At 29.3% G+C, this 27812-nt stretch overlaps 1 protein-coding gene across 4 annotated transcripts in view; it reads right to left on the bottom strand.

Moving 5' to 3' along the window:
- Positions 1-27812, bottom strand: part of LOC127291229 (uncharacterized) — a 247834-nt gene that overhangs the window by 84918 nt on the left and 135104 nt on the right. The window lies entirely within an intron of this gene.

Here is a 27812-nt window from a genome sequence, read left to right as displayed (position 1 = left end):
ATAATAATCTTTGTATTCATTCCGTCATTCATTCACATTTTCTTAGTACTTAATTTTTCTCATTATTATTAGATTATATATACATATATATCTTTACTTTGATATTTAGGGTTCTCGACGGTTTCTACCTGAAATTTTTGTTGTCAAAACAGCTTTTGGTTGAGGGTTCATAAGATGGTCGATGACCTTTTAAATACTGTAATGAAAGGGGTCGCTGAAACCGTATATGACCATGAAAATTTTTTTTGACGACCCATTTTCCCGCAACCACCCCCTTGCACCTACTCACGGGGGTTGGAGTTTCAAAAAAAAAAAACGAGTAGTGTGTCAATTCCAATGTTTTTTGGGTCGCTTAATCCGAAAAATACCACTAAAAACAAATCCTTAACTCCCTATAACCCCCTGAGAAGGGGTTGGAATTTCAATTTTTACAAAAAGTCGAGTACGGTATCTATTCCTATGTTTTTTGGTCGCTGAAATCAAAAAACACCAACAAAAACACATCTTTTACCCTTTTAACCCCCTACAACCCCTGGAGAGGGTTGGAATTTCATTGTTCACGAAAAGTCGAGTACGGTGTTTAATCCTATGTTTTTTGGGTCGCTTAATCCGAAAAATACCACTAAAAACAAAAAAATCGAGTAGTGTGTCAATTCCAATGTTTTTTGGGTCGCTTAATCCGAAAAATACCACTAAAAACAAATCCTTAACTCCCTATAACCCCCTGAGAAGGGGTTGGAATTTCAATTTTTACAAAAAGTCGAGTACGGTATCTATTCCTATGTTTTTTGGTCGCTGAAATCAAAAAACACCAACAAAAACACATCTTTTACCCTTTTAACCCCCTACAACCCCTGGAGGGGGTTGGAATTTCATTTTTCACGAAAAGTCGAGTACGGTGTCTAATCTTATGTTTTTTGGGTCGCTGAAACCAAAAAACATCACCAACAATAAAGTTTTCTAGAAAGTTACCTATGATTACACAAATACGCACCTACAAAGTCTTAAGGAAATTTATTTTTCTACACTTAGCGCCGTGAAAAATGATATTCCAACCCCCTCCCAGGGGTTCTAGCGGGTTAAGGGGGTAAAGAATTTGTTTTTGGTGGTGTTTTTTAATTTCAGCGCCCCAAGAAACGTAGGATTAGACACCGAACTTGACTTTTTGTGAAATTTAAAATTTTAACCCCCTCCCAGAGGGTTGTACGGGATTAAAGAAAGAAAGGATTTGTTTTCAATGGTGTTTTTGGGATGAAGCGACCCAAAAAAACATTGGAATAGACACCATACTCAATTTTTTTTTAATTTGAAACTCCAACCCCCGTGAGTAGGTGCAAGGGGTGGTTGCGGGAAAATGGGTCGTCAAAAAAATTGTTAATGGTCATATTCGGTTTCAGCGACCCCAAAAACATAGGAATATGGGGTTGTGTTTTTTGGGACCTGAATTTTTTTTTGTGCCTGTGTTATTATTGGAGCAATATATGATCGTAATCGTGAACTTCTGAGGAAAACGAATATGTCAAAATAAATTAAACAGTGTTTATATTTAAAAATTTTATAATTTTTTTGAAAAACTCATTAAGCGTCATAAAAAAATATTGTCATTAAGCCCGAGAACGTCATACAGGCCCCCGCTGTAATTGACTTACTCGAGGTCTGAGCCCGGGACAGGCCGATAGAGTGAGGATATACCACTTCCCTTTTCAGGACCCAATCCGTGATCGCTCGATTCGTCCTAACAGTCTTGGGTTGAGGGAAATTTTTTTATTATTGTATATGCGATATAGATGATAACCGTTTAATCCCAGTGAGTGGAAGTGGTGTATTCATACTTAACTTACCAACACCTATCCCCGAGGATGCCACTCAGGCCTACCGTAATATCTGCCACTCGCGAGAACTTAATATAGGCCCAGATTGGTAGAGTGGGGGTATAACACTTCTCCTCAATGGAGTGAAACGGCTACTGCTGATGTAAGATAAACATAGAGCAACCGACTACCGTTTCAACAACATTGTAGTAGTGTTGCTAAAAAAAGATTCTAATAGTCTCAGGTAACTTAACTTGATTATTATAAAGTTTATAATATTTTTCTGCAATTTGTCGATCAATAACTTACTGTAGGTGTTGAATCTTCTTATATTATATTTGTGTTTTTCATTTTTGTATTGGGCCCAAAAAATATATTCCTATTTTTGTATAGTATTAATAATTATACAATATGTATTTTAAAGATAAATATGGATATGGCATGATATTGATATTGAAGATATTTGTTTCTTTTGGTTGTCTTAAATGTTTCATATAAAAAATACATCAATCCATTTAGTTTTTTTGGTATTAAATAACATTGGCATTAAAGATATTACGATTTTGAGGATAAAGAAAGATATTGGATAACATTAATATTGAATATATTTTAATAATGCAACAAAAATATTGATTGTTTTATAATAGTGGAAGCTGTCTTTTGGAAAAATTTTTTGGTATTGGGTAATTTTGGCATTAAAGATATTTGGATTTTGAGGATAATAAAATATGATATTGGATAACATTGGCATTGAATATATTTCGATATTGAAAAAAAAATATTGACTGTTTGAGAATAGAGGATGCTGGCTTTTGGAAAAGTATTTAAATAGATAGAAAGAGGTTTGAATATTGTTTTAAGGGTTAAAATTGTTTTATGGGTTAAATAACACAGCCCCACAAAAAAAAAGTGTCATGTACTTTTGACCGGAATACCCTAACCCTATGTATTTTGACGCGCTGAACACGAATCCGAAGTCCGTTTTGCTCCATCACGTCAGGATTTTTTTCTAACCTCAAAAAACATGTCGGATTTTGAGAAGTAGGCGATTTTTTTAAAAATTGATGTATTAATTTCAAACTTGGTTTTTGGGGGTTTTTTGTGTCGCTGATTACGAATCTGAAGTTAGATTTTCAAAATCCAAAATGGCGGATCCAATATGGCGGATGAATTTTGAAAAAATTTTAAGATTTACTTCAAACTTGGTATCTGGGGGTTTTTTGGGTCGCTGATTACGAATATGATGTCAGATTTGAAAAATTCAAAATGGCATATCCAACATGGACTTCTATCGGACATATTAGATACGCCATTATCTGTATCTGGGGGTTTTTTGGGTCGCTGATTACGAATATGATGTCAGTTTTCAAAAATTTAAAATGGCATATCCAACATGGACTTCTATCGGCCATACTAGATACGCCATTATCAATTTTTGAAAACTGACATCATATTCGTAATCAGCGACTCAAAAAACCCCCAGATACACTATTGCACATTAATTTTTAAAAAATTTCGTAAAATAATGTCTTCCTACCAAAAAAAAATTCAAGGGGTAGTTCCCCCCCATAAATCAGCTTTTGGGGAAAAACAAAACATACTTGTCAAATTGTTTTTAAAAAACTACAAAACTGCCAAGTTTCAGAAAAATCGTCGTATGGCACTTCCCTAGTGTTACTTGTCAGCAACTTAGAAAACCTGTAGATACCAAATTTCATAATAATCTGACAATTTTTTAAAAATAATTCCTTAATATTGAATCAGACATGTCGAATTTCGGAAATCTGACATCAGATTCGTAATCAGCGACCCAAAAAACCCCTAGATACCAAGTTTGAAGTAAATCTTAAAATTTTTTCAAAATTCGTCCGCCATATTGGATCCGCCATTTTGGATTTTGAAAATCTAACTTCAGATTCGTAATCAGCGACACAAAAAACCCCCAGATACTAAGTTTGAAATTAATACATTAATTTTTAAAAAAATCGCCTACTTCTCAAAATCCGACATGTTTTTTGAGGTTAGAAAAAAATCCTGACGTGATGGAGCAAAACGGACTTCGGATTCGTGTTCAGCGCGTCAAATTACATAGGGTTAGGGTATTCCGGTCAAAAGTACATGACACTTTTTTTTTTTGTGGGGCTGTGTAATAGTTTGTGAGTTGAATATTGATTTGAATATTAATAAAAAGTGCAGAGGAAAATAAGTTCAATAATAATCATTATCAAAAATGATGTAATGTGGAAAAAGATTAAACAACGCTAATTCACGTTCATAAAAGACTATCATTGTTGCATTAGTTAGCTGAATTATAGTTAATGCAATATTTTATAGGTGAAACACATGTAAGTAAATTTTTTAAAGCAATAAACTAAAATAAACGATTTGTTTTGAAAATTGGCTTTATCAACAGTTTGAAAGTTGAAGAAGGATACCATGTCGAACATAGAAGAGTATTTTATTTTAAGTAATGAAGATTTTTTCATTATGCAAAGTACTTTGTATTTACAAATGCTTGATTTAATTGTTCCAATTAGAGAAAGAGTTAAACATATTCAAATAGTTTTTAGCGGTAATAACAATTCTGGTCATTGGATTTGTGTTTATTACGATGGAGTAAGACTTTATATTTTTAATAGCCTTAATGCAGGGTGTTTGAATATTCACCAAATAGAATATTTAATTAGATTGTTTCCTTTTAAACCAACAGAATTTTTTGTAGATGTTGATCAACAACCGATTGGTACAGTTAAGTGTAAAGTATAATGCAATAGCATTTGCAACATCTGTATCGGTTAACAGTGTAAATTAAAAGATTAATTTATGAAACTGATAATAATATAATGAGCAAGCATTTGATATCATTTTTTGAAAACAATTAATTAAATAATTTTCCGTCAGTTAGAATGTCTAATATTAGGATTTCGATTTGTAGAGAATGATTGGAATTGTCTTTTCATAAATCGAGCTAAAGAAGTTCAAAATGGTGAACTAAACCTTTCATATTTTTTAAAGACTTTTCCCAGTAAAAATGACAACAGAGTTCTGTCTACTGAAACTGAGAATGAAAAGAAAAAACCCAAAGAAAAAAGTTTGTCCTGTAAGATGAAGAAATTATCTACAGAAATTGAAGAGGGATTTACATGTTGATGTAAATTCAGTAAGCACAACAGAAAATAATTTCTAGTCTTATTGTTAGGGAAAATTTTGATCCTATGACATATCCTACAATGTTTCCTTATGGTGATCCTGGATGGACTGTTAACCTTAAGCATACTCAAGGTACTTGTAATTTTATTCATTTACAATTTTATATGTATCGTCTTTCATAGAGAAGAAAAAAGCGTGGATTGACACATGTGCGTTTAACTATTTGTTTACGTACACAAATTTGCGATTCAGAAACTTTAAATAAAATGATATGTGCTGAAATCACAGACGAAATAAAGAATCCAGAACTTTTTAACATTGTATAACTATTTTAAGTTCATGGGCCTTGTGGTAAACAAAATAGGAATTCACCCTGCATGGATCCTGAGATGGGTCATTTAAATGTATTGCTGACAATTCGACGATCGTAGCATTGTATAATCTTTATTTGAGTACAAAATTTAAAGGTCATATTGACTGGGCAATAATAGGTATTATATTATTATAACACCATAATGTTGAAATAGTAATACAGTAACGATTACAAAAATAATATTATTATTTTTGTGAGATCAAAATTCCAAAAAGTGTCCGTCAAATAAAAATAAATTTTTAATTTTTCATAAAAAATTGCAGATATCTCGCGCGTTTACGCGCGTTTCTTTTAGCTAGTTAACTATAATAATTTCCATATTCATTCATTCATTCCGTCTGTCCACACTTGAAGTTAGTCGTATTTTGTTCCTTTTGTTTTTCTAAAATTTTGACAATTCTTGATTTCGTAATATTTTATGGTTAACGCAACGGATATTTTTATTCATCGTCATTAATTAAGTCATATGCTAAGTATCAGTTTAAAGTAAAAAAAAATACTGTTCATTGTGTGCTGCACCAGTATATTTCCTACTTGGTATTTATAGAAAAAAAAGGTTCAATTATAATATAATTTTTATTATTATTTATAAATTTATTATATTATATATACATTTTTTTAAATATAATGATTATTACAGATAATTAGAACATTTTAACTTATAATTATTATTTCTTTAATTATTTTTCCATTATTCATTATTATTTATTATATATTATTATTCATAAATTTATTATTATTAATTTGTTTTTATTATTAATTATTAAATTGTTATATTTTTTATCTGTAAACAATATAAAAATAGTTTGCTTTTTTAAAAAATTCTCAATTTGATATTAATTTTTAATTTAATTTTCTTTTTGATTACATAATTTTTTAATATTTATTAATTATCAATTAATTAAATTTTTTGAAAAAAAACATAAATTTAAAATTTTTATTTGCAACGAAATATTTATAGAAAATACAAAAAAATATTTAGCAAAACTAATTTTTTGTAATTTCAAAAATTATAAAAAATCATCTAACATTGACTTTATAAAAAATATTTATTTCTAAAATTTTAATATTTATATTCTAAAATTTTTACTTAAAAATCTTATTTTTTTACTATCAATTCACAAAAAAATGATCTTACTCGTTATATATACATTCTGTCAATAAGAAAATCCATTCGTCAGTAATATCTTTTATCCCAACAATCTCTGCCTTTTCGTATACAGTATACATAAGTGACAAAGAATATTTTAATCATAATTGACACAACATAATTAATTTCTCGGCATTTCAAGTGGCGGCGGTTATGTTGGTGAAACTAGAATTGATTTATCAACATTTACACCGCAAATTGTAACTATTGGTTTTAATTTATATTTTTCTTATCATCACTTTTTCGATAGGTTTTTTCTTGGGTTTTCATTGTTGTTACCGTCAACAATTGAACTAATAGTTTTACAAGTTTATTAAATTTAAAAATTAACTTAGCTAAATTATTTTTGCTGTATTAACTAATTATGAGCTGACTTAACTAAAAAATCACTATTTATATAACATCAAACTCATTTTTTTCTGTGTAAAAATAAATGATAACGTGAAAATTAGAAATATATCTATTATTAATTTATTACTCCACTGATGCAAAATTATTATTATTATTTTAAAACAACCATTGCAATGAAAGTTGGACGCGCGCTTGCGCGCGTGTAATTTTGCTAGTTACATATAATAATCTCCCTTCTCATTCATTCATTCATTCCGTCTGTCCACATCTGAATTTAGTCGTTTTTGCGTTTCTGTTGTTTTGCTACAAGTTTTGACAATTCTCGATTTCGTAACATTTTGTGGTTAACGCGTCGGATTCTTATTCATCGTGATTAATTAAGTGAAAGTGAAAGTTTTAAAAAACTAAATAAATATTGTTCATTCATCGTATGCATCATCAGTTTATATTTCCTGCTTGAAATTTTTAAAAAAGGTAAGTTTGAATTATATAACTTTTATTATTGTTTTTGGGGTTCCGTACTCGGTTCGGAACCCTATTAATATCGGTTTTTTTGAAATCGTGTACCCCCCCCCTAGCGGCCACACGAATTTATCTGGAAAGCTGAAATTTGGTACACATATGTATTTTTGCGTGTAGATTACAGGAAAAATATAGGGAACCTGATAGGAATTGATTATCATAGCGTTGTCAAGGAAAAACCATGAATTTTTACGAAAAATGACTATGTACCCCCCCCCCTAGCAGCCACATCTTTTGACATAAAGAGCTCAAATTTGGTACACTTACGTATTTTTACGTGAAAATTACAGGAAAAATATAGGGAACTTGATTCGGATCAATTTACATAGCGTTGTCAAGGAAAAATCAAAAATTTTGAAAAAAATGATTTAATCTCCCTAGCGCACATAATATTCAACCCAAACTGTTCATATTTGCTGCAAAACTGTATTTTTGCGTGAAAAATACAGGGAAAAAATGTAAGCGCGATTGGAGTTGATCATCATTTTTTATCAAATTTTTGAAGAAAAATGATAAATTTAATAAAAATTGTATTTTTCCGCAAAAAAACGAAAAAAATCGGACAAGTGCGAGTTACACTCGCACTGAAATCGAGGGTTCCGTACTCGAAGCGAACTTATTTGGTATAAAAACAAATGTTTAAAAAATATGTGTTGTATGTTAAATAATATATGTGATACAAAAAGAAACAATTTAAAAAAAAAATTTGAAAAAATTGTTCCTCCTTTGGTATAAAAACAAAAAAAATTTTTAAATATGTGTTGTATTTCAAATAATATAAGTGATACGAAGAGGAACAATTTTCTTAAATTTTACAAAATTGTTCCTTTTTGTATCACTTATATTATTTAAAATACAACACATATTTAAAATTTTTTTTTGTTTTTATACCAAAGGAGGAACAATTTTCTCAAATTTTTTTTTTAAATTGTTTCTTTTTGTATCACATATATTATTTAACATACAACACATATTTTTTAAACATTTGTTTTTATACCAAATAAGTTCGCTTCGAGTAAGGAACCATCGATTTCAGTGCGAGTGTAACTCGCACTTGTCCGATTTTTTATTATAATTTATAAATTTATCATATTATTTTTAAAATTGTTTATATAATAATACTATAATAATAATAATTTAAATAAATGATAATAATATTTCAACATATATCAATATTATATTATTTTTATTATTAATTATATTATTGTCATTTTTTTATTTGTAAATTATTTGTAAACTTTATAATTTAAAAAGAAAAAAACAATTTTTTGATATTAAATTATTTTTTTTCATTTTTTGTTTGTTTTTAAAAATTTTACAATTACCTTCCAATTTTCTATTGAAATTAAAAATTCAAATTACAAAAAACTTGTTGTTTTATGTTTGTAGCAAAATCTAAATATATTTTAAATTAATTAATTAATACTTTTTTAATATACAATTTATAATTTTAGTTAATTCAATTGCCTTTTTGGTTAATTAATTTTTATTAATTAATTTAAATTTTTTGAAAAAAATATATATTTAAGTTATATCTTTTTTGCTGGATCCTTTTTATGGGACGGCTTTTCAATAAAGTCTTGAGCACCGAGAAGGTACCAAAAGACTGGGGTAAAACTGTAACACTTATGTTTTATAAGGGAGGGGATCCATCAGATCCGGCTAACTATAGACCCATTACCTTGGTTATTTGTTTGATCCAGATCTTTACTCAGATTTTATGTGATACGCTAATCTCGTCGGAGGCGGAACTTAATCTGATCCCGGTGTCGCAATCTGGGTTTAGGAAAGGTAGGTCTTACTTAGACAATTTGTTCGTTTTAATATCTGTTATTCAGATCCACCTTGCGAGTCCGGGCTCAGCGGTCTTTGCAGCCTTCATAGATTTTAAGGGGGCCTTCCCATCCGAGGCACATAATTTGTTATGGCAGAAATTATATCAACTAGGTATCAGTTCAAAAATGATCAACATTTTAAAAAACTTTTATGATATAGCGACAACTTGTATAAGGTCCACGGAGGGATGTACGAAGGAGGTTGGGATTTCCAGGGGTGTGCTGCAGGGAGAAGTTTTGAGTCGTTATGAGTTTATTTTATTTATTTCCGATATGGAAGATTATTTTATTAAGCGAGGTTGTAGGGTGGGCTCTATTAATAGTTCAGAAGAAATACAAATGATGGGTTACGCAGATGATTATGTTCTCCTTGCAGATACGCCCCTGGAACTCAGTAAGAAATTGGCTGCACTACATGATTACTGCCAGGAAAATTGTCTTACAGTAAATGTTAAGAAAACAAAAATAGTTATGTTCACTAAATCGGGAAACTCAAGAGCCAAACGATTCAAAGCATTTAAATATGGAGACGAATACATTGAGGTTGTTAAGCGATACGATTATTTGGGGGTTACTTTCTCCGATTGTTGTTCTTTTCACTTGGCCTCTAAGAAATCAATTAGTGCAGCCAATTCAGCGGCAGGATCTATCTTGAACAGTATCCAATCAGTTGGGGTGAACTCTTGGCCAGCGTATATACAATTGTTCCAAAGCGTGGTTCTGGTCATTTGGTCGTATAGCGCACAGATATGGAGCCTAAATTTCTTGGACGATTTAGAGGGCGTTCAATTGGGTTTTTTCAAGAGGCTCCTTATGCTGCCTATCTGTACCCGAACTACGCGGTGAGATTGGAGACGGGCTCCTTGCATGCCTCCTTCTATGTTCTGAAGGGCATCCTGTCTTGGATTCGTAAAATTGCAACAATGGAAACTTCAAGGTACCCAAGACGGTGCCTAGAGGAGCTTGGACGTTTGGCTGTGAGGAGGCCGAGGGACAAATCAAAATGGTTTATTAAACTGCGGACCTTTTTTACTGATTGCGGTTTGGGGCGCAGATGGGTGGCGGAGTCTCCGTTGACACTGGCCAAAAATATGGAGGAAAGCTTGAATATTTATGCAAAACATCTTGTATCAGTTGACAGAGAACGCCTCCGGCTATCGAAAAGCATATTATTATATCCCAGCCTCCAATTACAAAGTGGCACTCAAAAATATTTGCTATTTAAATGTCATTTATATTTTAAGAGGGTGTTTGCTCAGATGAAACTACTTAACACGCATATGTGTAGAATCGTAGTCGAAGGCCGAAAATATTCTTTTGTTCAAGACCAGGAATGCAAATCCTGTAATCTAGAGACAGAAAATTTGTATCGAATCTTAACTGTGTGCCCAGCGTGCGCACATTTGTGGGAACAATTATTTCCTCAAATTAAAACATGTAACAATGTCTGGGAATTCTGGCTCTCTATTATGTCAACTCCAAAACAGCCCGAAATGTTTAAAATTGTAAAACTGCTAATTAAGATTTAAAAAGAAAGAATGTATGCTGAGGAATCTAATGTATGAATTGCTGGCGAAAACACCGCTTGTATATACAATGTATTAAGACAAGTGTAATAAAATAAATAAATATTTTTTTTGCAATAAAAACTTTATAAAATATTATTGTTAAAAAATTTATTTTTAATATCCATATTTTTGGAAAAGAAGTTAATTTTTATGAACAGTATATTTGTAGAAAATATTAATTTTTATCAGCAATATTTTGGATATAAAATTTAATTTTGATTATCACTTTTTTTATTATTTTATTTATTTTAATTATTATTTGAGTCATTCCATTAAATTTCAATGACGTTGCCGATTAATTTTAAAAAATCGGACAAGTGCGATTTACATTCTCATTAAAACCGAAGGTTCCGTACCCTTAAACCTAAAATTTGAGGGGGTTAAAGTATGAAGGCCTATGGAAAAATTCAAATTTTACTTAATTTTCCTGTAATGTGAGCATGAAAACACATAGATATACACATATATCGAAAATTATCAGTTTTTCCTTGAAAATATAAAATACATTATGATCATCAACTCCAATCGTGTTCGCTATATTTTTCCTGTAATTTACACGCAAAAGTACGCATGTATACCAAATATGAACTATTTTAGTGAAATAGTGTGTGCGCTAGGAGGATGAAACGCTTTTTTTCAAAATTTTTGATTTTTCCTTGACAATGCTATGTAAATCGATCTGAATCATGTTCGTTATATTTTTCCTGTACTGTTCACGTAAAAATACATAAGTATACCAAATTTGAACTCTCTATGTGAAAAGATGTGGCCACCAGGGGGGGCACAGTGGTTTGAAATCAAAAAGTAGGGTTCAAAACAGTCTAGAGCCTACAAATCGCAACCGATTTTGGAATTTTTTAAAAATAATCTTTAATAAAATTGTAAGAGATCCCTCGAGCCCGATTTTTGATTTTCAATTTGCATAAATAATTATATTAATCATATTAATATAATTATATTAATTAATTGTAGAATGATGATATAGACCCATTAGTGAATCGAATTGTTATAAACAAATTATAAAAAAAATTGTTAATTTGGGCAATGATTTTAATTAACTTAAATGAAACTGATTACTTGGGGGTTTTCGGGGTCGCTGATCACGAATTCGATGTCAGTTTTTCAAAATTCAAAATAGCGGATCCAATATGGTGGCCAAAATTTTAAAAATCGCTAAAATTCGCTTGAATCTGGTTACTCGGGGGTTTTTGTGGTCGCTGATCACGAATTCGATGTCAGTTTTTCAAAATTCAAAATGGCGGATCCAATATCACGAACGAATTTTTAAAAATTCATTGGATTCGCTTAAAAAAGTTTTCTTAGATGACATTTAAAATTTTTAAAAAGACTGACGTATTATTTATATACAGTAACAAAAAGACCTAAATAACAATTTTCAATTGAATTTAATTTTTAAAAAATTGTCTACCTTATTGGATATGCTATTCGATTTTGATTTTTTGAAAAACTAACATCGAATTCGTGATCAGCGATGCCAAAAATCCCTGGGTCACTATTTTTATTAAGATCGATCAAAGTAATTATCTAAAATTAAATTTTGTTTATATAATTTGTTTATAACAATTTATAATTTTTTCCTAACATTGATTTTTTCATATCTTTAATACAAATCTCGAAAGATATAAATTTTTGAAAATTTTTATAATTATTTAATTTTTTCAAATTTAACTTCAATTTTATATTATTTATAATTAATATTCATGATTATTATTATTAATTAACGTTTAAAAAATAACTTTTTTGTTATTTGTCATTAATTAATTGTAACGTAAATAATAAATTATTCAATAAATAAATAAATTTATAATAAATATATAATATATATTTATATATCGAGGGATCTCGAGGGATCTCTTACAATTTTATTAAAAATTATTTTTAAAAAAAATTTCAAAATCGGTTGCGATTTGTAGGCTCTAGACTGTTTTGAACCCTACTTTTTGATTTCAAACCACTGTGGGATGGGGTACATAGTCATTTTTAGAGATTTTTCGTAAAAATTCATTGTTTTTCCTTGACAACGCTATGATAATCAATTCCTATGAGATTCGCTATATTTTTCCTGTAATCTACACGCCAAAATACATATGTGTACCAAATTTCAGCCCTCTAGATACATTCCTGTGGCCGCTTGCTTCACTAGTCTGATTAATAGGGTTCCCCTTTCGGGTACAAAACTCTAAAAATTATAATACTTTGCAGAAATGATATTAAGGAATTAATATCACGAAATGAAAAGAATTTTATTAAAATTTGTAAAAGAAATATTGGAATTTATTAAGAATAAACAAATTTATTTTTACAAATTAATTTAAGCATTTAAAGATAAGAAATAATAAAAAATTATGATTTTAAAATTCACCCATAAAATAACCTAATTTTGCGATTTTTATCCATCAATTGTAAGAAAGGAAAATCATTAAATGAAATAATAACTTACCAAATATAAAGTAATTGTAATAAAAATTTAATTTTTCTCAGCACTTTTTTCGTTCCTCTTAATAAAAAAATAAAATTAAGCATTTAAAATTAGCACTTTGCTGATTTTCACGATTTTTAAACATTAATAACTTTATTACAGAAAAATTAAAAATTACGAAACTTGGAGATATCTCAATGGTCACAAAATACACACACTCCAAAAGTTTCGCTTTGGAGAAAAAGATACTTTTCGAGAAAATAAAGATTAAAAATTTTATTTTCAGGTTCATAAATGTAATATTTATAAAGATGAAGTTCGTTCAAGATCATTAACCATCAAGAACAAACTTTATCTTTATAAATAATGCATGTATTAACCTGATAAAAATATTGATTGAAATTTTTAAACTTTATTATCTCAAAAAGTATCTTTTTCTCCAAAGCGAAATATTTAGAGTGCGTGTATTTAGTGACCATTTAGATATTTCCCAAGTATTGTAATTTTTTATTTTTCTGTAACAAAGTTATTAACTTTTAAAAATTGTGAAAATGAGCAAAGAACTAATTTTAATTGTTTAATTTTATTTTTTTATGAAGAGAAACGAAGAAAAGTGCTAAGAAAAATTAAAATACACATTTTTTGTGCAGGTTTCATGTACAAGTACTTTTACATGAACACGTTTATGTTAATGAACATGTATAAGAACTTGTACCTTTTTTTGAACAAGTTCTTTTAGCCGGGTATTATTTTGCAAGTTACAATTATTGTACTGTTATGATAAAAATTAAATAAAATATTTAATATTTGATGTGGTGCCGTAATTTTCCCCAAATCTCAAATGTCATAATATTCATTTGACATAAAGACAGTTGACATAACCAATATTTGTCATAATTTTTTTGGCCATAATTTTACTTTAGCATAAATTTTAATTGACATACTAATTATTCAGCATAATTCGCATTTGACAGAATGTTTATTTAGTATAAGTTATATTCGGTATAACTTTCAATTGTCATAATTTTTATTTGGCATAATATACATTTGTCATAATCTTTATTTGACATAATTTTCAATGATCATAATTTTAATTTGGCATAGTTATCATTCATCATAAAAAGGATTTGATATAATGTTCATTCGTCATAACTACTTTTTGACATAATATTTATTGGTAATAATTCTTAACTGGTATAACGCTAATTTAACATAATGCTCATTTTTCATAATTCTTAATAATCATAACTGTCATTTGTAATAATCACTGTTTGATATAATGTTTATTATTAATAATCAGCACTTGACATAACGCTTATTAAGTATAATGTGTATATGACATAATGTTCATTTGTCATAATTTGCATTTCACATAATGTTCATTTTTCATAATTCTTATTAGTCATAATTTTCATTTGTCATAATTTTTATTTGGCATAATAATCATTTAGTATAAAATATATTTGATATAATGTTTATTCGTCACATCGATTGTTTAAAATAATGTTTATTTATAATAATTCTTAGCATTGTTTATTATTAATAATTAGTACTTGACATAATGTTTATTTATCATAATTTATATTTGACATAATGTTCATTAAACATAATTTTTATTTGACATAATTTTCATTTGTCATAATTTGGCATTTCACATAATGCTCACTTGTCATAATTCTGGTTAGTCATAATTGTCATTTGTCATAAGTAATGTTTGATATTATGTTTATTTTTTATAATAATTACTTGACATAATATTTATTAGGCATAATTTAAGTTTGACATAATATTTATTTAACATAATTTAAATTTGACATAATGTTCATTTGACACAATTTCTATTTTATATTACGTTCTTTGTTCATAATTTTTATTTGTCATAATTATCATTCAGCATAAAATGTACTTAATATAATATTCATTTGTCATAACTATTTTATGACATATTGTTTATTTGTGATAATTTTTAATTATGATAACTCTTATTTAGCATTATGTGAACATTATGTAATGAACATTATGTGAAATGCAAATTATGACAAATGAACATTATGTCAAATACACATTATACTAAATAAGCGTTATGTCAAGTGCTGATTATTAATAATAAACATTATATCAAACAGTGATTATTACAAATGACAGTTATGATTATTAAGAATTATGAAAAATGAGCATTATGTTAAATTAGCGTTATACCAGTTAAGAATTATTACCAATAAATATTATGTCAAAAAGTAGTTATGACGAATGAACATTATATCAAATCCTTTTTATGATGAATGATAACTATGCCAAATTAAAATTATGATCAATGAAAATTATGTCAAATAAAGATTATGACAAATGTATATTATGCCAAATAAAAATTATGACAATTGAAAGTTATACCGAATATAACTTATACTAAATAAACATTCTGTCAAATGCGAATTATGCTGAATAATTAGTATGTCAATTAAAATTTATGCTAAAGTAAAATTATGACAAATATTGGTTATGTCAACTGTCTTTATGTCAAATGAATATTATGACATTTGAGATTTGGGGAAAATTACGGCACCACATATTTTTTAAATCAAATTAAAATATATTAAAATAGAACAATTCATGATTTTAAACTAAAAGCCTAATGTTTTCTATTGAAACATTTTCAGTAGTTGTGATGAAAGTAGAATTTATTTTATCAAAGAAAAATTATTTGATTTCAAATAAGTGTACTCATTAATTAAATAAAAAAGTTGTCGTATTCAAAATAGTTTCTTTAGTTTGTATAAAAGTATATTTGAAACAATACAAATTTCTTTCATTTCAATAGCACATGTTGTTGTTATAATAAGTGGTATATTCACATACGTTCAAATGCATATGCTATAAAATTGACAGTATACGTAGTTGAATCATAGAACCATTTATTCAATTATGTGGTATTAGAAATTTTTGTACTAAAATGGTTCAAAATAAATAAAATTAAAAAATTCATTTTCCCATAGTTTTCTAGAGTTTAGCAATGGTCCAAAAACTGTAAATTTAAAAAAAAAATTTCCTATGGTTCGCAAGATTTAGCAATGGTCCAAAATCCGTAAAATAAAAAAAAAATTCCCATGGTTCGCAAGTTTTTAGCCATGGTCCAAAATGCGTAAAATAAAAAAAAAATTTCCCATGGTTTCCAAGATTTAAACAATGGTCAAACTAGGTGTTCATTTCATGACCATTTAGCTTCCTCATCATGATACACTTATATTCAAGATTAAAAGAAGGATTACAACTAAAATAGCGATCAATTTTAAAAATATTAGTAAACTGTAAACTTTGTATAACTCAATCGATTCGTTTTTATGCCAGGAATACAATTTTGACAAGAATTAATTAAAATTTTTATATCAGAAAAAGTTATTTCAAAAAATACAAAAACGATTATTTTCAAAAATTTTCAAATATGATTTAATCTATAGATTTCAGTAAAATATAAACTTTATATAGGCTAATCGACTTGTTTTAATGAAAGAAAGAAGTTTTTTTACTAAAGAAAATTAAATTTACAATGAAAAAAATATTTTGAAAAAATTTTTTTTTTAAATTTTGAAAAAATTGTAAAAAATAAAATGTTGTGAATATATTCGGAAATCCTTGTGTCACATTTTAGGTATTAATGATTACAATAAGCATACAAAATTTCAGGACAATCCGTTAAAACGTTTCAGAGATAATGTGTACACAATATTTTGTGACATACACATACACACATACATCTGGACATTTGCTCAGGACTTCATATATATTATTTCTAGATGAAAATAAGTCCATATAACCCAATTTTAAAACATCGAAAAACGGCAAGAATTCAAAGCTTTCTCATGAGGAAGAAAAATTAGTAAAATTAAAAAATTAATTTTGCCATGGTTTCCAAGATTTTAGCAATGGTAAAAAATGTTAAAATAAAAAAAAAATTCCATGGGAAATTGTACCATGGGAAACGGACATGAGTTTTTGAGATTTTTGCCAAGGTTTAAACCGTGGGTCTAATCGTTCTTACCTTGGCAATCGATTTCGCCCATGGTTTTTATGATTTTACTCATGGTTCCATTTACTATTGACTTAAATTAAAATAGAAATTAATTCAATAACATCTGTAATATCATTTATTGTGTATACTTTAAATTGAATAGCATGGTTTGTTCACTTCAAATATTCTTCAAATCAAACGCACAAAATATGCTATGTTAACAAGAGTGCATGCTATTAAATCTATGGCGTAATAATTTATAGCATTTTTTTCTCAGTGTACTTCTCATAGATGAGTATACACGTTTGAAACTTTAAAGGCTATTATCTCGGAATCGTGATTTTTAAGAACTACGGTTACGGTGACTGAGATTATTTTAAAACCGCTAAACCGATCGAGCTGAAATTTTCAGGGGTTCATTATACAAACAATAGCTAGTGCGTGAACGAAGGAATTTAAATTTGAACCAAAATTAATATTTAGATTAATTTTAGAAGATTTAAGTCTACCTTAAACTTACTATAAGTTTACATTGTAACATTACAAAACTTACATGTAAGTCTGCTGTAAACTTGTAGTAAGCTGTTGTGCTGTGTGGGTGCATTTGAAAGATTACTAAAATGAACTCGAAAACTATACTTTGCACTTTTTTCAAATGCTCGTAACTCGACGAAAAATTTTTTTTCTCAAAATAAAAAATACCGGTGTCTTTGTTTGCGTTAAAAAACATTAAAAATTATTTTAAACAGTATTTTAAATTTTCAATTATTACAGCCTGCATGAATTAAAATAAAAGTTGCTTTGAAATTTCGAAGCACGTTTTGTACATATTTTAGTGTTTATAATAAACAGAAATACTTTTTTTTTTATTTTCTTAAATTTGGAATTGAAATATAAATGTATGCATATTAATTTTCAAATGTATGAATTATTTTCAATTTATCTTTTCGTGACGCACTATTAAAGAAGCAAAATATTTTAGGTTATGTTTGTAGTCTTTAGAATAAAAATCACAAGGATAAGTAGAAGGAGAACGAACGACATACACAGCTGTGTACGTCGTTCGAACTTTTTGGTCCACTTTTAATGGAGATTTAACATAGCCGTTCGGTTTCCTTATACTACTCCATGGAAAATCAGTATAACATCAAAGTTGGCATCTCTGCTCGCATTGCAAGCGACATGCTGCTACCGTCACAAAAAAAGTGTCATGTTTCGTCTCTTAGGTCAAAGTGTGGATTCCCCATTACCAGACATGTATATTCTAAAAACGATTTACACTTTCAACGCATAATGATAATAGACGAATCATTTTACAAACATGTTAGAATTGCAAAATTTACGAAATTCAAAATGTCGGAAATGATCGGAATGATAACGGGCAGCCGCCTAATGGGGTCAATGGTAGGCTCAATTACTCTTCCCAAAGTTGGCCCGAATTAATAAACCAAAGTTGGGCCAACTAGCGGAATGATAACGGGCAGCCGCCCAATGGGGTCGATAGTTGGCCCAACCTTTTTTCCCAAAGTTGGGGCGGCCTTTGTCAAAAATGTAAAAATTATTAATTATACAATTAACATATATTGGGTGTTGTCTTAAATTTATCATTTATTTATTGCATACATATTAACACTAAACACAGTCTTAAACATACATACATTTTAAAAATATTTATCGCTCGCAAGGATCGAACCTGCAACCTAACGCAACGAACTCTAACACGCTATCCATTACCCTACTGTCACATCTCCGTAACTTTTACATTCATGTTATAAAAAATACTTTTTTTAATCAATACCGAGTTGTGTTTCTCTACGACAAACACCCGTGTTTTTTGTTACGCATCTAAATACCTTTCACTTAAATGTAAAACTCCCGCCCCTTTGTCGCGTGGCTAATCATCTTTTCTTTTATATATAACGACCCCTGCGTTTAGTATCCTTCTACGTACATATATTGTATTTCTAAAAATATACAATTAGAAGCGAGAAACTCAGTATTTCCTTAAAATGGCATAAACGAGTGTCCCTTTCCTACAGTTGCGATTTGACACGAAGGCGCTCTCTTTCGAATATACACATGTACTACCCCTGTAGTATTTCTTGCCTACACCTGCGTTTCAGAGACAGAGGTGCTCTCTTTCTAATTATGTATTATAATCAGACAAACCCTCTCTTGCGATTAACTAAGAGAGAGATAGAACTAGCAACACAGGACAATAAAATTTTATAGTCTCCCTTACGAAAACTTGATATAAAAGGGCTACATTTTTACGGAGAGTTCAGTTCAGAACTTTTCATCATACACGTTACTTCCACTTCATATTTGGTACCAGTTCAGAAATTGCCACCGAAACCGCTAGTTCAGTTCGTATTTTGGTATCAGCACGTCTTCGTCACATACGAAATCTAGTTCAAGCATTGTTACTCTGCTCGATTTCATACTCTGTGTTTCTAAATAAATTTGTAACCTTGTCATTAAAAATCACTATTCTCTTTCTTTCCTGTACCCTTAGTTCAGAGCCTTCTGCTCTGTAAATGAAACAGGAATTCAATGAATCACCGAGCGGCCATAAATAAAATAAAATATTATTTCGTTAGATATTTCTCTATTTAAGACGTAACACTACGCTTACATGAGTGTCTAAGAACAAAAATGATTTCATAAGCTCCAACTTCAGAAAAATTCAGTTTGTAATTCATGATTAAAAATATATCAGAATTATAATAATAATAATAACAATAATAATTGGATACAACTATCAATCATTATTTTTAATATTATTACCACATAAAATTAGAATATTGTAGAAAAATATTAAACAGTATAAAAACAAGATTATCCATAAGAATGATTTTTTGTGCCATCGGCCCGACCATTGGAAATTCTGAATTTTGAACTCCGCCTGCCGCAGTTTAACCGACCATCGATCCGTCTATGGCCAGAGTCGCCCCGACCATTGGAGTTATGAGTTGTGAACTCCGGCTGCCGCAGTTTAACCGACCATCGGCCCGATTTTGGCCAGAGTTGTGCTGACCATATGAATTTGTCTGTTTAAAACTTTGGCTCCCGAAGTTTTGCCAACGTTTGGCCCAACCTTCTGCCAGAGTTGTGCCACCCAAACTATTTAGGTATTTGAAACTCTGGCTCCCAAAGTTTATCCACCGATTGGCCCGACTTTATGCCAGAGTTGTGCCGACTATAAGAATTTGTGTTTTTTAAACTCTGGCACCCGAAGTTTTGTCAACGGTTGGCCCGACCTTCTGCCACAGTTCTGCCGACCATATGAATTTGTGTATTTGAAACTCTGGCTCCCGAAGTTTTGCCAACGGTTGGCCCAACTCTGGCTTAAGTTGGGCTAACGGTTGGCATAACTCTGCATCCCATTCCATAGTTGGTATATATAAAGTACACATTTGATTTAAATTTAAAGAATTAATGAAAGTAAAAAAATCAAAAATTTACATTTTAGCTGAAATTTTATAACATTAACAATAATTAAAATATAATTTATAATTATTATTTACAATTATATATAATTTTTTTTGTATTTTATGTATGGGAAATTTAAAAGGCCGAAAGGTCATACATTTAAATCCAAATAAATATGAATTATATATAATTGTAATTAATAATAATGATAAATTATATATTATTTTTCATTAAGTTTTGGAAATTTCAGTTAGAATATGAATTATTGATTTTTTAAGTTTCATTAATTCTTAAAATTTAACTCAAATGTAAACTCAAATGTTTATATTATTATATTATTTATGTATGTTCATTTCAATGTTAACCCCCGTATCGGACAGCTGTTCGACTAGTCGAATACTACAATTCCAGACGCACTTACAAATGTAAGTGGCATAATTATTGTAATTGTTTATTAAGTTTGGTTCTTTAAAAATTTGAAAGTAAACTACTTATTGATGTTAAAAATGTAGTTGCATAATAATGTATAATATTCTAATATTTTGAAAGCTAGCAATGTAAAAAATAGTGTTTGACTAGTCGAACAGTTTGTTCGGTCCTATATGGGTTAATGCTTTCTCCACGAGGAAGCAAATTTTTTTGCTGATTGTAAAGAGGAAGCAAAATTACTAATATTTTATATAAATGTTTATTAGGAGATCATAGTTAGTGTTGATTTTGATCGTTTTGGGGTTGATAGTAATTGGAAAGTATTCTTGAAAATTTCTAATGTCCTCGAAGCTAATAAAAAAATTTTTTTTTGGTCTCACAGTTACTGACAATTTATTGAAATGTTTAGTGTGGGATGATCGTTAAGGGTTGATTTTGATCCTTTTGGTATTGATAATAATTGGAATATATTCTACGATATTTCTAGTATTTATGGAATTTATTAAAACTTTTTGTTTTAGAATAACTATTAAGTTATCTAAATAAAGTCTAGTGACTTTCCGCGTCTCAACCTGCATGTCTGAACGTGTCTCAACCTGCATACATCTCTGTTATATTTTGATGACATGAAATTTTTTATCGGTGTTAAGATGTGTTTAAATTTCCATTGGAATGTTAAAATAAAACAAAAACTGCTATGTAAATATTATATTCACTTTTTTCTATCACTATCAAATATAAAAAAACAGTACGAGGAGCAGGCGTGAGGCGCCTACATTTTATGGTTTCGTGGTCGTAAGACTTAAGTAAAAATTACACTGAGAAAAAAAATTAGTGTTTGCAACAAAATTGTTTAATTAGACAATTTTGGTTCTTGTAACCAAATTTTGGTTGGCTGAAACAAAGTCGTAGAGTTATCTCAACAAAATATTTGGTTAGTCCAACAAAATTATTTGATTGAACATTTTTAAATTCCAACCAAAATTCAGTTACGACAATAAAATAATTTGGTTAACACAACAAAATAGTTTGGCCTAAAAAACAAAATGATGGTTTGTTGTCCTAACCAAAATTTGGTTGCGACAACAAATAACTTGATTTGCTCTCAGCTCATAGCTTAAGAGAACAGTTAGTTTAAATCTCTCACAAGGATGGGTAGTCCAGTGGTCAGAGCTCCCGATCTTCAGTTTTAAAACAGAGGTTCGATCCCAGGCGGAGATGAGATTTTTCAAAGTTCACAAATATTTCAATTGGATAAATATAAATTTAATGTTAAATTGATAATAAATAAATAGTGAAATAAATAAAAAAGATAAAAAGAAAAGAAATAAGGTGGAATAAAATTTTTAATTTTATAAAAAAATTTGGTTGAGCTAACCAAACATTTTTGTTAAGCTAACAAAAAACACTCAACCAAATTTTTTGGTTGACTCAAACAAATAGTTTGGTTGCTTAAATACCAACAAAATTTTTTTGTTGGCCCAACCAAATTTTGGTTGCTTTCACTAAACATTTTTCTCAGTGTACTTTCTCTACTATAGGCCTCACATTGGGCCGAGAAATCTTACATTGGGCTCCGTGCCCAATTTGAAAATTAGTTTTCTATTCCTCCTCTGTGATCCCAAACACTCTCTAAGATGTAATTTTTAAAAATTTATTTATCTGTAGAAAAATGTTTGGCCTAATATCTTGGATTGGGCCCAATATTTTGGGCACTTATATTACATGCCTGAACGCAGAATTTCATGGGGATTACGAATTTGATATTGAAAATTAGTGGTCTCGTTTAAGAAAACTACTTTTTTTATTTTAGGGACCAATTTCTTGGATTTCAAAAATGTAGATCTTTTTGTTTGGAATAACTTTTGTCTTGAACATTTTTTACGAAAACGACGAGCGGGCAAAGAAAAATTGCTGCTGCAATTTATTTAACATATTTTAATTTTGAAAATAGATAGAAACTTGGTTTTTCAATTGTTTTAAAACTTTTAAAATTCTGCCCCTATTAATAAATAAATAATTTTTTTTATTTTCAAAAGATTTTCAACTTCAACTTTCACGGTTTGCATAAGCTAGGGAAGAATATGTAAATAAATTGTTTTAAATGAGTGATGGCCAAAATAGGGCAAAAGAGCAAAAATTTAGCTCGGAGGCTTCCCCCCACTACCGCCTGCGTTTTCGGATTTCAATTTTTTTTACTGTTTAGAATAAACGTCAAAATCATGATGTTTTGTCAAGTTATTTCGCATGCTCCTTTTTGATTACATTTCAAAACAGGTTAAAAAATATTACTACTGCGTAATGTTATTTTATTTTTTTCTATAAAAGAATACAAATGTTGGTCAATGCTTTTTTTGTGATTAAGAATTCAAGTTTATAAAAATATTTAATTTAATCTTGTGCTTTCGTATACTCCTTTAAAAGAGTATATAAAAATTACAATAAAGACATAATTAATTTCAATGCATGTAATTTTTAAATAACATTTATTATTACATTTTTAAATTATAATATAATTTGAAAGTTTTAAATATTAAAATTCTTTGATATAAAAATATGAGAATTTTAACAAAAATTAAAACTTCTTGAATAACAACTATTTCCTTAATCTTTTTTTGTAATAATAAAACATGAATATTTTTAAAAATTATTTTTTCTTGATTTAATGAGATATATGAGATTGTTTATTGAATTTTACGTCATTCGTTATTTCATTTATATCTATTTCTATTCATGTGGTAGCTAAGCGAATAGCACTATCAAGCGATTCATTATCTTTTAATTGGTTTCTTTGCTTATCTCTTATAACTTTCATTGTTGAAAACGCACTCTCACAAATGTATGTTGAACCGTATATAGAATACATTTTCCGACCAAAATCTCGTAAATTAAGATATTTTTCTTTGTCTAAAATTTTAAAACATTCTTCTGGTCGATCTTCCACTTCTTTTAGAACGAATAAATCCGAGCGTAAATCGCATAATTCTAATTGTAATTCGCGTCTTTGCTTCTTTATTTTTGCAGTTAGTGGATTTGCAAATAAATGAATATCAGTCGTTATGTTATTGAAATCTTTGACTCGAGAATTAAATTCAGCCAACACCCCTTGTAAAATAGGCACAAATATATTAAAGTTAGGAAATTGTTGTATTTCTGCACAACTCGGAAAATGGACAAGATTGTTTGTCGAAATGTTTCTTTCAAAAAGAAGCAATTTTTCCTTGAAACTTTGTATATGTTATGTACCAAGCCCGAAATTGTACAGACCGCGGTTGGTACAAGGCATTTTGTACAAAGCTGAAATTCTCGGGCTTGGTACAGATATTTCTGTACTGAGCGAGCTTGGTAAAAAGCGTTTTGTACAATGTTGTCAAAAATGAAGATGTTAATTATGCTATTTACAAATTCTCGTCCATTGTCCGATTGCAGGATCGCTGGAGCGCCAAAGATACAGAAAACATCAATCAAATTATAACAGACCTCTACAGCTGTTTTTGTTTTAAGAGGCTTCAGTACTGTAAACTTTGTCAAATGATCTTGATAATTAAAAATAAATTTGTAATCTCCGTCTTTGTTGGACTGCATATCAATCAGGTCAACTTGACCGCGTGCAAAAGGTTCCTTAGTCAAACTCGGTTTCACACCCACGCCTTTTTTCGGATGTGATCTCTTTTTAATACACGTTTCGTAAACACTTAAATACAATAAAATAACTTGTCGAGTAATATTAGCATATTTTTCCTTTAAATTATTATGCATCTTGTGCAAATCACTGTGACCAGTTGAAGTATGTGCAGATTTTAATAATTCAAAAACTTCGCCATTGTGCACAAAATATTTAACACTTCCATTCGCATTATTATGTAACGGAATTATTAATTTTTTTTCGCTTCCAATTGTTAGCACGTCATATTTTTTTAATCGACGATAATCGCTTGAATTTTTCTTGTCTTCATTTTTTGATTCTATCACTTTTTCAATTATATCATTATGAAACTTTTTATCGCTTATTAAAATCGAATTTTCCAAAAAAAGTAACAAACTTAATTTATTTTCAAAATCGTTTTTCATATTAATGGAAACCATGATTATTTTATAAATCGAAAAAATAATGTACGTTTTCGAGTAAGACTTCAATAGTACTAAATTAATTTTGAATTCAAAAAAAAATTATATCCTCATTTTCTCGTCATAATCGTCAATCCATATTCAATAATAAACAGAAATCCTAAAACGGGTTGTATCAAGCTCCCTCAGTACAGAAATATCTGTACCATGCCCGGGAATTTGAGCTTTGTACAAAATGCCTTATACCAATCGCGGTCTGTTCAATTTCGGGCTTGGTACATGACATATATTCGAATAAAGATGAGCAATAGTACGGTTTCTGCCTTGTAACTTCAAATTAAGCTTATTTAAATGTTTCGTAAAATCAGTTATAAATGCCAACTTACTGAGAAATCGAGGACACGATAGATTTTTCTCAAATTTTGTAGTGTCAGAATTAATTTTTGTTTTCGAAAAATCTAAAATTTCATTTCTCAATGAAAAAAACCGCTGTAAACAATTACCTGCACTCAGCCAAAGACTTGCACAAAAAAAGTACTAAATCTGGGTAATCAGATTGGGTTTTTCTTAGATATCTAATTGAAAAATTAACATATTCTGTTTGTCAAAGTGTCATTTCTTTCAGAATTTTATTAGCTTTTATAAAATAAAAGGAAAAAAAATTTAGTTTTAATATTTTTGAAAATTTAAACCGTTTTAGTCATCGAAAAAGCAGAGGTCGCACAATTTCCGACGGTAGTGTATCTCAAAAACTATTGAACGTATTTTAAGTGTCAAAAGCTTAAATAAAAGCTGAGACTTTTACGATTATGTTGTATGAGTTTTAAAATTTTCTCTCAATTTTTCTAGAACGTGTAGCCACAGAAACATATTGTACGATTTTAGAAAAATTAATCAATTTTTTTTAAAACCTTTGGGTGATAAAATCTCTCGAAAATAAAAAAAATATATTTATATATATATATATATATATATATATATATGGGCGATTCCCCCTGCGCGCTTTGCGCGCCAACCCCCACCCCAAATTTAAAGGTTAAGATCGTTTCAAGACTCTGAATATAGCCGCAAGTCCCCCCTTCCTTTTCTTCTACCCCCCTTCCCTTGACTTGTGGCTATATTCAGAGTCTTGGGACAGCGGTGGCAGCGGCTTCGCGCCCCAACCACCAACCCCCCTCCTCTTTTCCCCTCCCTCACCCTAAATTTAAAGGTTAAGATCTTGGAACAGCGGCGGCAGCGGCTTCGCGCCCCAACCCCCATCCTCTCTTCCCCTCCCTCACCCTAAATTTAAAGGTTAAGATCGTTTCAAGACTCTGAATATAGCTGCAAGTCCCCCCCCTCCCTTCTCTTCATCCCTTTCTTCTCTTGACTTGCGGCTATATTCAGAGTCTTGGAACAGCGGCGGCGGCGTTGACGGCGATATCTTTTTGTAATATAGGTAGATATGGGCGATTCCACGTGAGATTTGTAGTCGAGGTTTAAAATACGTATTTTCTTATTTTTGAAAAATCGTCCAACTTTTTTAGTTATGAATTTTTGAAATTTTGGCTTTGCGAAAGTAGACCATATTGAATTTGGTAAAATCTTGCCAAAGAATAAAAGTTTTGTTTTTTCTTCAACTTTTAAGAAATTTAAGAAAAAACATTTTTTTACAATTTTTAATGAAAAAAAAAATTAATTTTTTGCAACACTAACCTCTAAAGTTAAATTTTACACACCAAAGAGTGTGTGTAAAGAAGTACTTTTTAAAACGGTCTGCAAAGTGATTCACTTTACGCACTGAAATTTACTTTATGCACCGAAATTTTTCTCACACAAAATAAAGATTGTTTTAAACCATACAAAACCACAAAATTAAAGAAAGAACTTTACTTATAAATTTATACACTACTGCTTAATGATATTTTTCCTGATCTTCGATTGATTTATTTAATTCTATACAAAAAATTATTCTAATAGAGAGTTGGAATTCTTCATAATAGGTACTTAACTTTAGAGGTGGTTGTTGCAAAAAATGTTGTATGATACACGAGCGTAAATCTAATTATACTCGTGTGATTTGCATCACTCGTATAATCACTAACTTTACGCACTTGTATCATAAATAACTATTTTATAAACAAATTAATTTTGTTTAATTTGGGCCCGATTAAATTTTGTTTTTTTTTATGATTTATTCATGCCTGAAAATATACAGAAGATTTTGCAAAAAGATATGGAATGGGCCTAATGAGTTAAATAAGTTTAAATTAATTTTTAAAAATTGCGTGCAAGCTCCATGCGCGCTACGCTATACAGTGGGCCGTGGACAAATTAATATAGAGCCTACAAGTTTCAATCGATTTTGACATTCTTGGTCTTATTTTAAAGATAATATAATTCTGCATAACGCCTTTGACTTTATTTTTTGAATAAAAAATTGTTCAATTGTTTAAACAATTTTAATGATTTAGTTCCTCATTACGAAATTAATTACATTTTGAGAGAAATGTGCAATATTATTAATCAAGGTAAACAACTAATACTTACTTTAATTAATTTTTACACATAGCATTGTTTAAACAACCCTTAAAAAACAAATACATAGTACTGCCGCTTTTACATGTTTCAGATTTAGGTTTGCTTTAATTTTTTTTTAAAGATAATGTATTTTTATAATATTTAACCCCTTCGCAGT

This window comes from Leptopilina boulardi, unplaced genomic scaffold, assembly GCF_019393585.1.
Source record: "Leptopilina boulardi isolate dan_hultmark-lab unplaced genomic scaffold, ZJU_Lbou_2.1 LbouV2_13, whole genome shotgun sequence".
Lineage (NCBI taxonomy): Eukaryota > Metazoa > Arthropoda > Insecta > Hymenoptera > Figitidae > Leptopilina > Leptopilina boulardi.
The sequence above is the reverse complement of the archived record's forward strand: the minus strand, read 5'-3'. Positions and strand labels throughout refer to the sequence as shown.